The sequence below is a fragment of the Benincasa hispida genome, chromosome 5, assembly GCF_027475165.1.
Source record: "Benincasa hispida cultivar pf3 chromosome 5, pf3_genome.v1.1, whole genome shotgun sequence".
Taxonomy (NCBI): Eukaryota; Viridiplantae; Streptophyta; class Magnoliopsida; order Cucurbitales; family Cucurbitaceae; genus Benincasa; species Benincasa hispida.
In genome coordinates, this window is record NC_143482.1 from 30,399,396 (window position 1) to 30,412,320 (window position 12,925).

Genomic DNA, 12,925 nt, shown 5'->3' on the forward strand with positions numbered 1-12,925 from the left:
GGGCAAACGCACTCTTAGAGTTTATTCTAAGTCTAATTTTCAACCTCCATCTCTCTTTTGTCTCTCAATTTTCTTCTTTCAGCTATTTTTCATCTTGTGATTAGTTTCTAAACACTTGGATTTCATCTTGGGACACCAGAAGTGGATAAAGGTAAGTGTCTTCTAACTTAGGGTAGGAGAAAACTCATTTATTTTGATTGGGAGAATTTTGTAATTTTTGGTTTATTTCCTGGTTTTTATTATTATTTTTTTTTATGAAATTTAAATTCTATGCATTGGATTTATGAATGTTTTGGTTAATTGTCATTTTCATTTTTTTGTTAAGCTAGAGATCAATACATCTATGTGTATTTATCTCAGGGGAGAAAGCGTCAAGTCATACTTTTGTGTGAATTATAGGTTCTTTAGAAACTCTTTTACAATATTGTATGATTAACTTAATTCAAGAATGGAATCGATTAGTAACTTAAACTATCTGGGTTGCCAATTGTTGATTGAGCCTGAGGAGGGGTGTCAAATTCCCTTCCGACCAATCAAATAATAATATTATAACTCTGAATCAAACTAAAACTATAACCGTTGGCCATGTCGGCCCACATGGAGGGCTTTGTTTCTCTTTGATTACGTGACATATTCTTTAGACGACCAATGGAGGGTTTTTTTATTGTTGTGTGATTGTAAGGAATTTAAATGCTCAAATATAAATATGCATAAAAGACAAGCTAGGAATTGAGAGGAAATTAATTTAATAAAGGATCTAATCTAAGGATTTGAAATTCACCCATTCATTTTGGTTGATCATAGAACTTTAAAAATACAAAGCTTACTTGATTTTTAATCTTACCTGTTTACTCGAGAAGATCAATGCAACATGCCATAATTTGTTAATTAATTTCTTAATTAACCAATATGCTTAATTGATTGGGTTCGAAAGCACCCACAAGAATTAAACATCCATATCAAGTAAAGTAATCTAGCTAAAACGATTAATAATCTGAGTAACCTAAATTACTAATTGTTTCCTTCTTGAAATTGATTAATCATGCAATATGTTTATGAAAGGATTGTACTAAACAACATATAATTTGTTGGCTTTTTGCCCTTGTTCTCAAATTAATTACTTTTAACTAATTAATTAATAAATATTTTGATGATAACAAACCTGATTTTATATACTAATAGTTTTATTATTTTGAATAGTCTATAGCGTAGATCTCAAAACAATGATTCCAACGTCTTTTGAATTATCCAAATCGGAATTCAAACGAAGAAGATACAATAAAAAGAAGCTTAACAAAGAAAATATGGACATGATGAATAACAAATTAATCATCAAATTGAACCTACTAGAGAGTGTCACTTGAGCTATGGATTGTGAGTGAGGCATGAGGCCTTAAAATTTGCAAATTGTGAATTTTGATTTTCCTTTAAGAAGAAAAAAAATAATTTTATAATTATTTAAAATTTAAAAAAGTACAAAGTACCAACCATCACTTTATAAATTAATTAAAAAGAAAAAGAAAAAAGAAAGAAACCTGCAGTAGTAGGTTTCTATTGGAAATTATTAAAAAAAAAAAAACTTATATATTACTTTTATTTTCTTTTTACTTTTCCAATTTTAATCTTTCACTTTTCATTTTACTTTTTGATCAATTCAATGGTCCAAATAAAATCTGATTCTAATTTTCTCTCTTTTTAAAAGTCATCTTCCCCAAATTTTTTACAACTTTTCACAACTTTACAATCCTCAAAATTTGTAAAAATGTCACCATTGTTACTCTCTCTACAAACTTATTGTGTGTATTTAAAAATTAAAAAAATATTGTAACCGTTGAATCCTAACCCATGGAAAGGATTGGGTGCTCTTAAACCCAAAAATGAAGCAAAGTAGCAATTCGACTTATTTTTAATCGAAATCTCAAGAGACGTTTGGAAAATTGGATGTAGATACCCAACCACTATAAAAATTATAGCATATTCTCTAACTCTTTCCTAATTATTTTTTCATTCAGTTTTAATTGCATGCTTTTGTTGGTTGAGATTGATTAAGTATATTGTTACATAATTTTTTTTTTATCAATATTATTATTTAGCATCAATTATGATTTTTATTAATTTTATATAAAATTTATTTAATTAGTTTATATCGAGCATATTTTTTGGAAAGTTGTTTTGACTATTACTCTTTTGAGATTAAAACACAAAGATACTTCTCTCTCTATTTGAAAAAGGGATATTAATAAAAACTGCGGAGCCTGTGGTGCATGGGACAATGTCATGGCACTCTCATGTGCGTGTGTCCATCTCTATATGCATATGTTTGTAGCACCGCATTACTACCTAAAAATTTGAGTATTCTGTCTCTTGCCTTTACACAATTACTGGTTTGGGTGCGGTGTGTCACAATCGCTCTTTCGGAAGCTTCTCTTAGCGATTGTGCGGCACTTGTTCCCGCTCACGAACAAGCCAGCCAACTCGATTACGGACTGCCGATGGCACACCGAGTGCCTCTTGCAACCTCCACCCCCGTTTTAGGGAAAACGGTTTTAGAAAACGGGTTTGGAGAAAAGGTTTTCGTAAGAAGATTTGTGAGTGTGAATAAAGAAAGAAAGATTGTAGTAGACTAGAAAGCAATAAGCAACAACAACGGCTTTATAGAGTACTACTCCGGGTATGAGGAAATGATGGTTAGTCTTATCCCCATATAGTGCATTCTGAACAAAAAGCCAACTGGCGCCCTTGCATATGCAAAAGGGCGAGTGGTCACTTACAATGAAAATGTAAAGAAAGCAAGCTAACTACACTAATACAATACAGGATATGAAAGTAAGCTAGAAAGGGGTTGGATTGGGCATGCGGCCATGGGCAACAGGCCCTGGACAAGCATGACCGTTACATTCTCCCCCACTTAATTGGTTGACGTCCCCGTCAACCGACCTTGTTCAAAACCTGCAATGGCTGGAGCTGCATTCTTCAAGTCTTCGGCCCGCTCCCAACTGATCTCTTCGTCGGGGAGATCCTTCCATTTCACTAAGAACTCTGTCAGTTCACGTCTGGGTCTTCCAATACGGCGCGTACGTTTATCCAGGATTTGTGCAACTTCTTTCTCAGCAGAACTCTTCATCGTGACCGGTGGGCGCCTTAGCATGTTTCGCTGTTCGTCCTCGGGATCGGAATGATAGGGCTTCAGGATACTCACATGGATGACAGGATGAATCTTCATCCATGAGGGTAACTGAACCCTGTATGAGGTTCTCCCGACCTTCTCAATTATCTCCACTGGACCTTCATATTTCCTTACTAGCCGTTGGTCTCTCTGGCCTCGGAAACGAAACTGTTCCGGTCGTAGCTTGATCAGGACCTTGTCCCCAGCTTGAAACTCAAGGGCCCTCCGCTTCTTATCAGCCCACTTCTTCATCCTCTTCGATGCTCTTTCTAGGTAGGCGCGAGCGATCTCAGAGGTTTCGCTCCACTCTTTAGTGAAGTTATGTGCCTGAGGACTTTTGCCTGCATAAGGGTGGTCCACCAAGTGTGGCATGAGTGGCTGTCTGCCGCACACGACTTCGAAGGGTGTTTTTCCGGTCGCGGAACTCTGCTGGCTATTGAAGCTGAACTGAGCCACATCTAACAACTGGACCCAGTTCTTCTGCCTAGCGTCGATAAAGTGACGCAGATATTCCTCGAGCATACTGTTGAAGCGTTCCGTCTGTCCATCGGTTTGGGGATGATAGCTAGAGGAGATATTCAGTGATGATCCCAATATTCTGAACAATTCTGTCCAGAATGTCCCAGTGAATCTTCCGTCCCGATGGCTAACAATGCTCATGGGGACACCCCATAATTTCACGATGTGTTTGAAGAACAACTGAGCAGTCATCACGACTGTGCACATTTTCGGCGTTGGGACGAACGTGGCATATTTCGAGAACCGGTCGATGATAACAAGGACCGATTCAAACTCTCCCACCTTGGGCAAATGGGTGATGAAGTCGAGAGACACACTCTCCCACGGTCTAGAGGGCACAGGTAGGGGTTCCAGCAGACCCGCTAATTTCGCCCTTTCAACCTTATCTTGTTGGCAGACAAGGCAAGTCTTGGTAAATTGCATGACATCGTCTCGAAGACTTGGCCAATAGTAGCCTTGCTTCAGAAGGGCATAAGTCCTCTGCCAACCATTATGTCCTGCCCACGGTGTGTCGTGACACTCCTTCATCAGCGACCTTCGTAACTCCCCGGATCTGGGGATGTAGAGGCGATTGCCTTTGGTGTATAGTAGATCATCTTCCACCCAGAACTGGCGTGTCTTCCCCTCCCTGGCCAACTGTAAGATGGCCTGCGCTGCTGTATCATTTGTCAAGTGAGTTTTGACAGTTTCTCGTACTGTTGCACTCAACGTACTTGCTTGTAGGCGGGCGAACATGCACAGGGCCGCATGTTCGCTCTTTCGGCTAAGAGCGTCAGCCGCTTGGTTGCTCTTCCCCGGTCTATGTTCGAATTGGAAGTCGAACTCCGCTAGACATTCCTGCCACCGTGCCTGTTTGGACGACAACTTCGGTTGGTTGAAGAAGTGACAAATGGAGTTATTGTCGGTCTTGACCACGAACTTGGCCCCCAAGAGATACTGTCTCCAGGCCCTCAAGCAGTGAACTACTGCTAACATCTCTTTCTCGGAGGCGGCATACCTCCGTTCGGCATCATTTAGTTTTCTACTCTCATACGCGATGGGGTGTCCGTCTTGGAGGAGAACACCGCCCAACGCGAAGTCAGAAGCATCAGTCTCTACTTCAAATGGCTTGGTCACGTCGGCAATTCCGAGGACCGGCCCCTCAATCATCACTTTCTTCAAGCCCTCAAAGGCGGCTTGACATTCAGGAGTCCAGCTCCATTGGCTATCCTTCTTCAACAGTTCGGTTAACGGCCCTGTTCTTCTCGAGAATCCTTCTACGAACCGCCTATAGTAGTTGGCTAGTCCGAGGAAGGATCGTAGTTCGGTCACGGATGATGGTACCCTCCAGTCTCTAATTGCGGCCACCTTGCCCTCTTCCATACCAATCCGACCACACTCAATCACGTGGCCGAGGAAATTTATGCGCTCTTGGGCAAAGGAGCACTTCTCTCTCTTTACATACAACTGATTTCTCCTCAGCTTTTCAAAGACTAGTTGGAGGTGACGCCGATGGTCCTCCAACGAGGCACTATAGACCACAATGTCATCAAGATATACTACGACGAATTTGTCGAGGTATTCGTGAAACACTTGGTTCATTAGGGTACAGAACGTTGCTGGAGCATTGGTGAGGCCAAAGGGCATCACGAGGAATTCGAAGGCTCCATATCTCGTGACACAGGTCGTCTTGGGTTCGTCTCCTTCAGCAATTCGAACCTGATAATATCCAGACCGTAGGTCCAGCTTCGAGAAATACTTAGCACCGTGAAGCTGATCAAATAAGTCAGTGATGATAGGAAGGGGATATTTGTTGCGGACTGTGAGCTTATTCAAGGCCCGATAGTCGATGCACAACCGGAGGCTCCCATCCTTCTTCTTCTGGAACAGTACTGGGGCTCCATAAGGAGCCTTTGCCGGTCTAATAAATCCTGCCTCTAACAACTCGTCTAACTGTTTCCGAAGCTCAGCCAATTCTGGCGGGGCCATCCGATATGCATTCTTGGCAGGCGGCTTTGCCCCTGGCAACAACTCAATCTCATGGTCAATCCCCCTTCGTGGGGGTAAGGACTTGGGCAGGCTTTTCGGCATGACGTCCCGATACTCTTCCAAGACAAATAGAACGTCTTGGGGGATCTCCTCTTCAGTGGACTCAACTGATTCTATCGGGATGGCCATGAACGTGGGTTCGTCGTGGGCCAGGCCCCTCTTCAATTGGAGGGCTGAGATCATTCTCACCCCATTTGGCTGCTTGATACTGGCTTGGACTACGGTCGGTGTAGATTCGGTAATGACTAAGCATTTGGCAAGGGGCATTGGTATGACTTTATGTTCAAGCAGAAATTCCATTCCCAGTACCACGTCGAAATCATCCATCTTGACAATTACGAAGTCAACGAAGCCCTTCCAATCTCCTAACTTCACTGGAGTTCTCTTCGCTATCCCCGTAATTGGTAGGGCTGCGGAATTCACAGCTTTCATCTTCCCTGCATCTCTTTCCCAATTCAAGTTCAGGCGGCGAGCTTCCCTTTCAGCCATGAAGTTATGGGTAGCCCCAGAGTCAACCATCGTGGTCTTGGCCGATCTTTGGTTGACCCAAGCGTCCACATACATGAGACCTTTCTCTAGTGGCTCCGTCGCCTTTCCCATATTCTTCTGAAGTGCAGATAGGAATTTCAATGCCCCCATCCTGGGATTCTCAATTTCTGCCACTGGCTCGTTTACCGTCTCCTCCAGTTCAGCCTTGTCTTCGGAGGTAGAGGCCAATGTGGCTTGAAAAGCATTGAACGCAGTTCGATTTGGACATTCGCCCGCCCTGTGTGGCCCTCTACATATGAAACAAGATAGGGGGCGATTGTAATTGTTATGCTGTTGTGGCGGCCCCCGCCAGTTGTTTCCTGATCTCGGTTGGGATGATTTACGGTCCCCCCCTGTGTTCTTGTCTCCTCCCCCAGGTCGGGGAGGACTGGAACGGCTGTTTCTGTTTCCCCCATTGAAGGAAGTTGATTGTTTCCTCACATCTTGCGAGTCAGTGCTAAGGTCGTACAGCCGTTCAGCTGCCGCGTAGGCAGAGGGGAGATCCTGTACTCTCTGTTCATATAGTTTTGATTTTGCCCACGGTTTCAGCCCTTCCACAAAGCAAAAGACCTTGTCTTTTTCAGACATATCTCGTATGTCTAACATAAGTCCTGCAAACTGATTTACATAGTCCCTGATGTTACCTGTTTGCTTTAGCTCTCGAAGTTTTCGTCGAGCCAAGATCTCGACATTTTCAGGGAAGAACTGCGAACGAAGTTCTTGTTTCAATCTATCCCAAGTATCAATAGTGCAGCGTCCTTCCTGTATGTCTGTAAATCGTGATCTCCACCACAATTTCGCATCTTCAACTAGATGCATCGTTGCTATTGTGACTTTCGACTCTTCAGTCACTGTGTTCGTCGCCTTGAAGTATTGCTCAAGGTCGAAGATAAAATTTTCCAGGGCTTTCGCTTCTCGCACCCCACAGAAGGGTTTCGGTTCTGGGATTTTTATTCGGCTCACTGCCATTGCTCCCCCAGGTGGGGCTTGGTTCCCTACCGCTCGGATGGTGAGATTCACTCTAGCACTCACATCCGCTATCTCGGCTCTGACGACATCCAGGGCCGATCGAAAGTCTTCAGATAAGTCAGTTACCATCTGAAGTATTGCTTTTTGGGAGCTGTCCAGCTCTTCGACACGCTCCTCTATGTGGGCAACAGAGCCCGAGGAGCTATCGCCTCGTTCAAAGCTGCCGGACCGTACTGTCTTGGTCTCGAGGGTCTCTACCCTCATCATCAATTCTCTGACGGGTAATCCGTCTAGGCGGCCTACCACCGCATCAATTCCATCGGCTTTCTCGGCAACTTCTTGTAGCCGAGTCTCAAGGAAACGAACATTATCTGGGACCTCTCTCAGGTAGAGCATTTGTTCTTCCATCTCTACCAATCTGTCCACATGGGACTTGTTCAGGTTCTTCGTCACCGACATGATCACTGATCTTTCTCTATAAGCCAACCTTGGCTCTGATACCAACTGTCACAATCGCTCTTTCGGAAGCTTCTCTTAGCGATTGTGTGGCACTTGTTCCCGCTCACGAACAAGCCAGCCAACTCGATTACGGACTGCCGATGGCACACCGAGTGCCTCTTACAACCTCCACCCCCGTTTTAGGGAAAACGGTTTTAGAAAACGGGTTTGGAGAAAAGGTTTTCGTAAGAAGATTTGTGAGTGTGAATAAAGAAAGAAAGATTGTAGTAGACTAGAAAGCAATAAGCAACAACAACGGCTTTATAGAGTACTACTCCGGGTATGAGGAAATGATGGTTAGTCTTATCCCCATATAGTGCATTCTGAACAAAAAGCCAACTGGCGCCCTTGCATATGCAAAAGGGCGAGTGGTCACTTACAATGAAAATGTAAAGAAAGCAAGCTAACTACACTAATACAATACAGGATGTGAAAGTAAGCTAGAAAGGGGTTGGATTGGGCATGCGGCCATGGGCAACAGGCCCTGGACAAGCATGACCGTTACACGGTGCACAACGTTGCGACGCTGTGTGGTGCTGCTTTAGGGAAAATTTTGTATTTTTTTCATTTCTTTTCCTTGGTTGATACTTCGACTTGGTTTCTATTCCAAAACTTAATTCTATCCTTTAAATGCTCGATACCTACAAATTCAATGAATATACATGTAAAATTATAGAACAAGCTCGAATTAAGTCGAATAAGATAACACTCTATGAAACACAGATACTTCATGTGAGGCAAAGAATCAGTATCAGACACGTATTGGATTTTGATACTTCCAGATACGTATCTGACACGCGATTTGACGTATCTATACTTTCACATACTTTCTAGATACGTATCTGACACGCGATTTGATCTATCTATTTCTATGCATATTTGTTTAAAAGAAAAAAGACAAGTAACTCATCTAATCTTTCTCAATCTAAAATTAGGCAACCTATTTAAAAAGTATCTAATCTTTCTCAATCTAAAATTAGGCAACCTATTTAAAAAGTTCACTCCTCAAGTCCAAAACTAGAAAAAAATAAATAAATAACGAACCAAACTCTAGACTAGAATCATCTAATCTCCATCTTCACATTTGAGTCCTCACAAAGTCCATTAAAATATAAACCATTTGGATATCTTCAACAATAAGTTCTTCGTTTATCTTCATACTTCTCCCTCTAATCTTCTTCTTTTTATTCTTTGCAATATGAGTCACTTTTCTATTGCATTTTATTAACTATTATATTTCAACATATTAGATGTTGCTTTTTTTTTTTTTTTTTTTGTATTATATTTCAGTATCCTTAGACGTATCTGTATCTTACAAATCGTTGTATCCAATCGTATCCGTATTGTGTAGCCGTATCTATGTCTGTGCTTCATAGATAGCACCCTTCGAGTTATCAATCGCTTTGCTAACTCCTCTAGACTTAATGTGGATATTTAATTCTTAAGAACACAATTGTACTCGGTCAATTAAACATCTAGTTTAATTAACTAGTTAATTAATTGAATAGGCAATTTGCTTAGGCTATTTAGGCAAGTGAGTTAAGCATATGAACTACAAGCAAATTTATCCTTCATGTTCTATGATCAACCAGACGAATGGTTGGAATCTGATTCCCTAGGTTACGTCTTAAATCGATTAAATTCTCGTTTTATATTTCTATTGATTACATTATTGTTATTTACTATTCTTGCTATTTAATATTATTGCAATCACAAAACCAACAAAACTCTTATAGGTTACCCAAATAAATTTGACTCATAATTAAAGAAAAACACGAGCACTCCCCTGTGGTTCAACCCGACCAACTTTTATTGCAAGTTTTAGTTTGTTTCAAAGATTTATAAATATTATTTGATTGGCGTTGTTGTTGGGAGTCAATTGTTTTTTCTTTAATTTGACACCTCGGCAACGATGCCAAGTTGTCGTACCAAAGTGAGGCTATCGTAATCATCTCTTAGACCATATAAAAATTTATCATTATTGATCCAAACTATCTATATTACTGAGTAGTACAAGTGGCAAGACCGAGTCGATTCGCTAGAAAACACGAATATAATTTCGAACAAGTTAGAATGTCTACTAAAGTGGTAAACAGGGATTTTGATGTGGTTGAGAATTAAAGGGACGAAAGTAAAGTGGAGAAAATAAAGTTGAAGAAAAATAAAAGAGGCCTAGCTTAGGAATTAGGATCCACCAAATAGTTTGTTTGACCATACGATTTCTAGAAATTATTTATCATGAATGAATGTCTTTAGCTTGCTTACATCGATAGGCAAGACAAGCACCCTGATGCTGTAATTAATTACTTAATTAAACTAGATGCTCGATTGATTGAGTTCGAGTGTCCATAAGAATCAAACATTTGTATTAAGTCTAGGGGGATTAACTAATACTATAAATATCCTAGATATACCCCAGATAATCTAAGTTATTGATTGATTTTGTTCTTAAATTGAGCCACTCATACAATATTGTAAATAGGCTATTCTAAACAACCAATCAACAACCTTTGCTACTTAGCAATTAACGCACAATTATATGTCACATATTATGTGCTAATCTTTAGTCTAGCAAAGAATAGATTGTGGGTGATCAATCAAATCATATATTCTAAGCATAGAAATTTAAATACATTCAAGAACAAAAACATTCAATAAGAAATCAAATTATAAACTAATTCCTCACAATCAAAACATGGGGATTTTCCTACTTTTAAGCTAGAAAACTAACCTTAGCAATCTATTGAGGCGATATCTCCAAAACCCATCACTATTTTACTTGACTACCAAAAGAAGATTAAAGAAACTCTAAATTCCAATATTGTAGATGAATAGAGGATGAAAAAAACAACAAACGCAAATTGTCATTCGCCTATAATGGCCACTCAAATAAAAAATTATGCCCTACTTACTGAATGGCAATTTTTATAATCGTGCGAGAGCAGCACAGCGTTGCAGTGCAATGCCAATTTCATGTGTTCTATAAACACGCCATGCCGCATCACCATAGGTAATCGCGACGCTATGCCCTATGGGTAATTTTGTCCCTTTGGCTTTCATTTGACCTCGATTCTTCATTAGGGTCCCGAATTAACTCATTTTAGTCTTGTTTCTTTCCTATGGGTGAATTCTACCTTCTTCATTGCTTGATACCTATAAAATCACTAATTAAATACATTAAATAACACAATAATCCCAAGTTAAGCCAAGCGGAATAGCACCTTGTAGGTTCTATCGTAACTCATCCACCCTAGTAAGTTACCCAGTTTGTATTACAATACCCTTCTAACACTGCATGAAACTTATTAAAATGTGAACTAAAATCCATTATAACCTTCACATATATTAATAGATGACGAAGAGCAAATATTTATCAAAATTATGTGTATATCTACTCAAGCTACTCATAACATATGCAATATCAAGTCTAATATACTTCATGAAAAACATAACACTTCCTATAATTCTTTTGCAAATCCATATTGAGAAAATTATATCCCTTTTTAGACTCATACTAGTATCATAAGGTGTCCTTATTGGAGCATCATTAAAGTAGTCTAATCTCCTTAACATTTTTTCAATGTAGTGTGATGGACATGAAAGGGAATCCATTTTTTATTTTCTTATTTTAGCACCAAAGTATCACATCAGTTTCATCTAGGTCTTTTCATTTTCAAATGTGGTGATAAGAGTAACTTCGTATTATAAATTACATGTATATTTGTTTTGAAAATGTGCACATCACCAACAATGAATCACACAATCATCACTTAACAATTTTGAGTAAATCCACGTATTAGAGGAATTTACTTTAAATTGCCAACTTTCCGTTGGAAATTCATTTAAAACCTATCAGGTACTTTTTTCTTAAGTAGATCAACCAAGTTTCATCTTTGATTTATAATATCTCTTCATATACCTAGTGAAGAGAATTGAATGCCGGCAAAAGCGAGTGATCAAATTCTTTGATTTCTTGAAAGAATTAAAAATACAAAAAACTAGAAAAAACTAGAAAAAAAATTTAAGCGTCGTACCTTTACCGATCAACAACAACAACAACAAATATTCTCTTGAACCGGGAGTCTTCTCCTTGATATCTTCCTATTCCATGAGATCTTCCTCGCTATGACTCCGACAAGGATTCGACTTATGGGAACCACTCTTAAAAGATGAGAGGGAGTTGAGAAAAAGAATTTTAAGAGAACCCTTCTCTAAAAATTGGGAGAATTTTCTTGGGAGAGAAATCTCTAGGGGTGTTCAAAAAACCCGATGACCCAAAAAAACCGATCAACTCAACCCAACCTACGCGGTTTGGGTTGGGTTTGGTTCAAATAAATGAAAATTTTATGGGTTGGGTTGGTTCAGGAGTTCACCTAATATAAGCCAAACCAACCCAAATTTATTATTACCTTTAAAATATGTTTTTTTATTACTTATAACACAATTATTTATACATATATTGATTTTAATTTTATTTAATTCTAATATTTTTTGAATAATTTATTCTTCAACAACTCAGTTTCTTTGCACTTTAGGAAAAAAAAATCACTATTTAAATTGAAATTGAATTGTTAATCTTAATTCAATATATGAAAATAATTAAATAAGATTTTTACATATTCACGTTGTACTTCTTTTTAGAACAAAATTTTAAACAAATGACCCGATTAACCCGAACCAACCCAATCCAAATATTTTATGGTTGGGTTGGGTTGGGTTCATTTTTTTAATAATGGTTATTTGGGTTGAAGAAATTTATAACCCAGATTAGGTCTAAAAAGTCTTTCAACCCAACCCATGAACACCCGTAGAAATCTCTGCAAAATGATTGTAGAGATTATGATCTAGAGTGTAGAGAGTGAGTTTCAAGAGGCCCCCTAGGGTCGTATTTATAGATCTCTGCAAGGTCACTCCTAATTCTATTAGGAGAATCAAATTATGATCTGGAGTGTAGAGAGTGAGTTTCAAGAGGCCCCTTAGGGTCTAATTTATAGATCTCTGCAAGGTCACTCCTAATTCTATTAGGAGAATCACTTTGCAGGTATTTTAAATTAAATGCTCAATAATATCTAACAAAAAAAATATCTTCCCATTTAATATCTCATATTAAAAGATTTAAAATATTTAAATCATATTGAAATATTTATCTTCTATAGATTCTCTTTAATTTGAATCCCATTCAAATTAGTTAATTAACTATTTGATCATATTCAAATT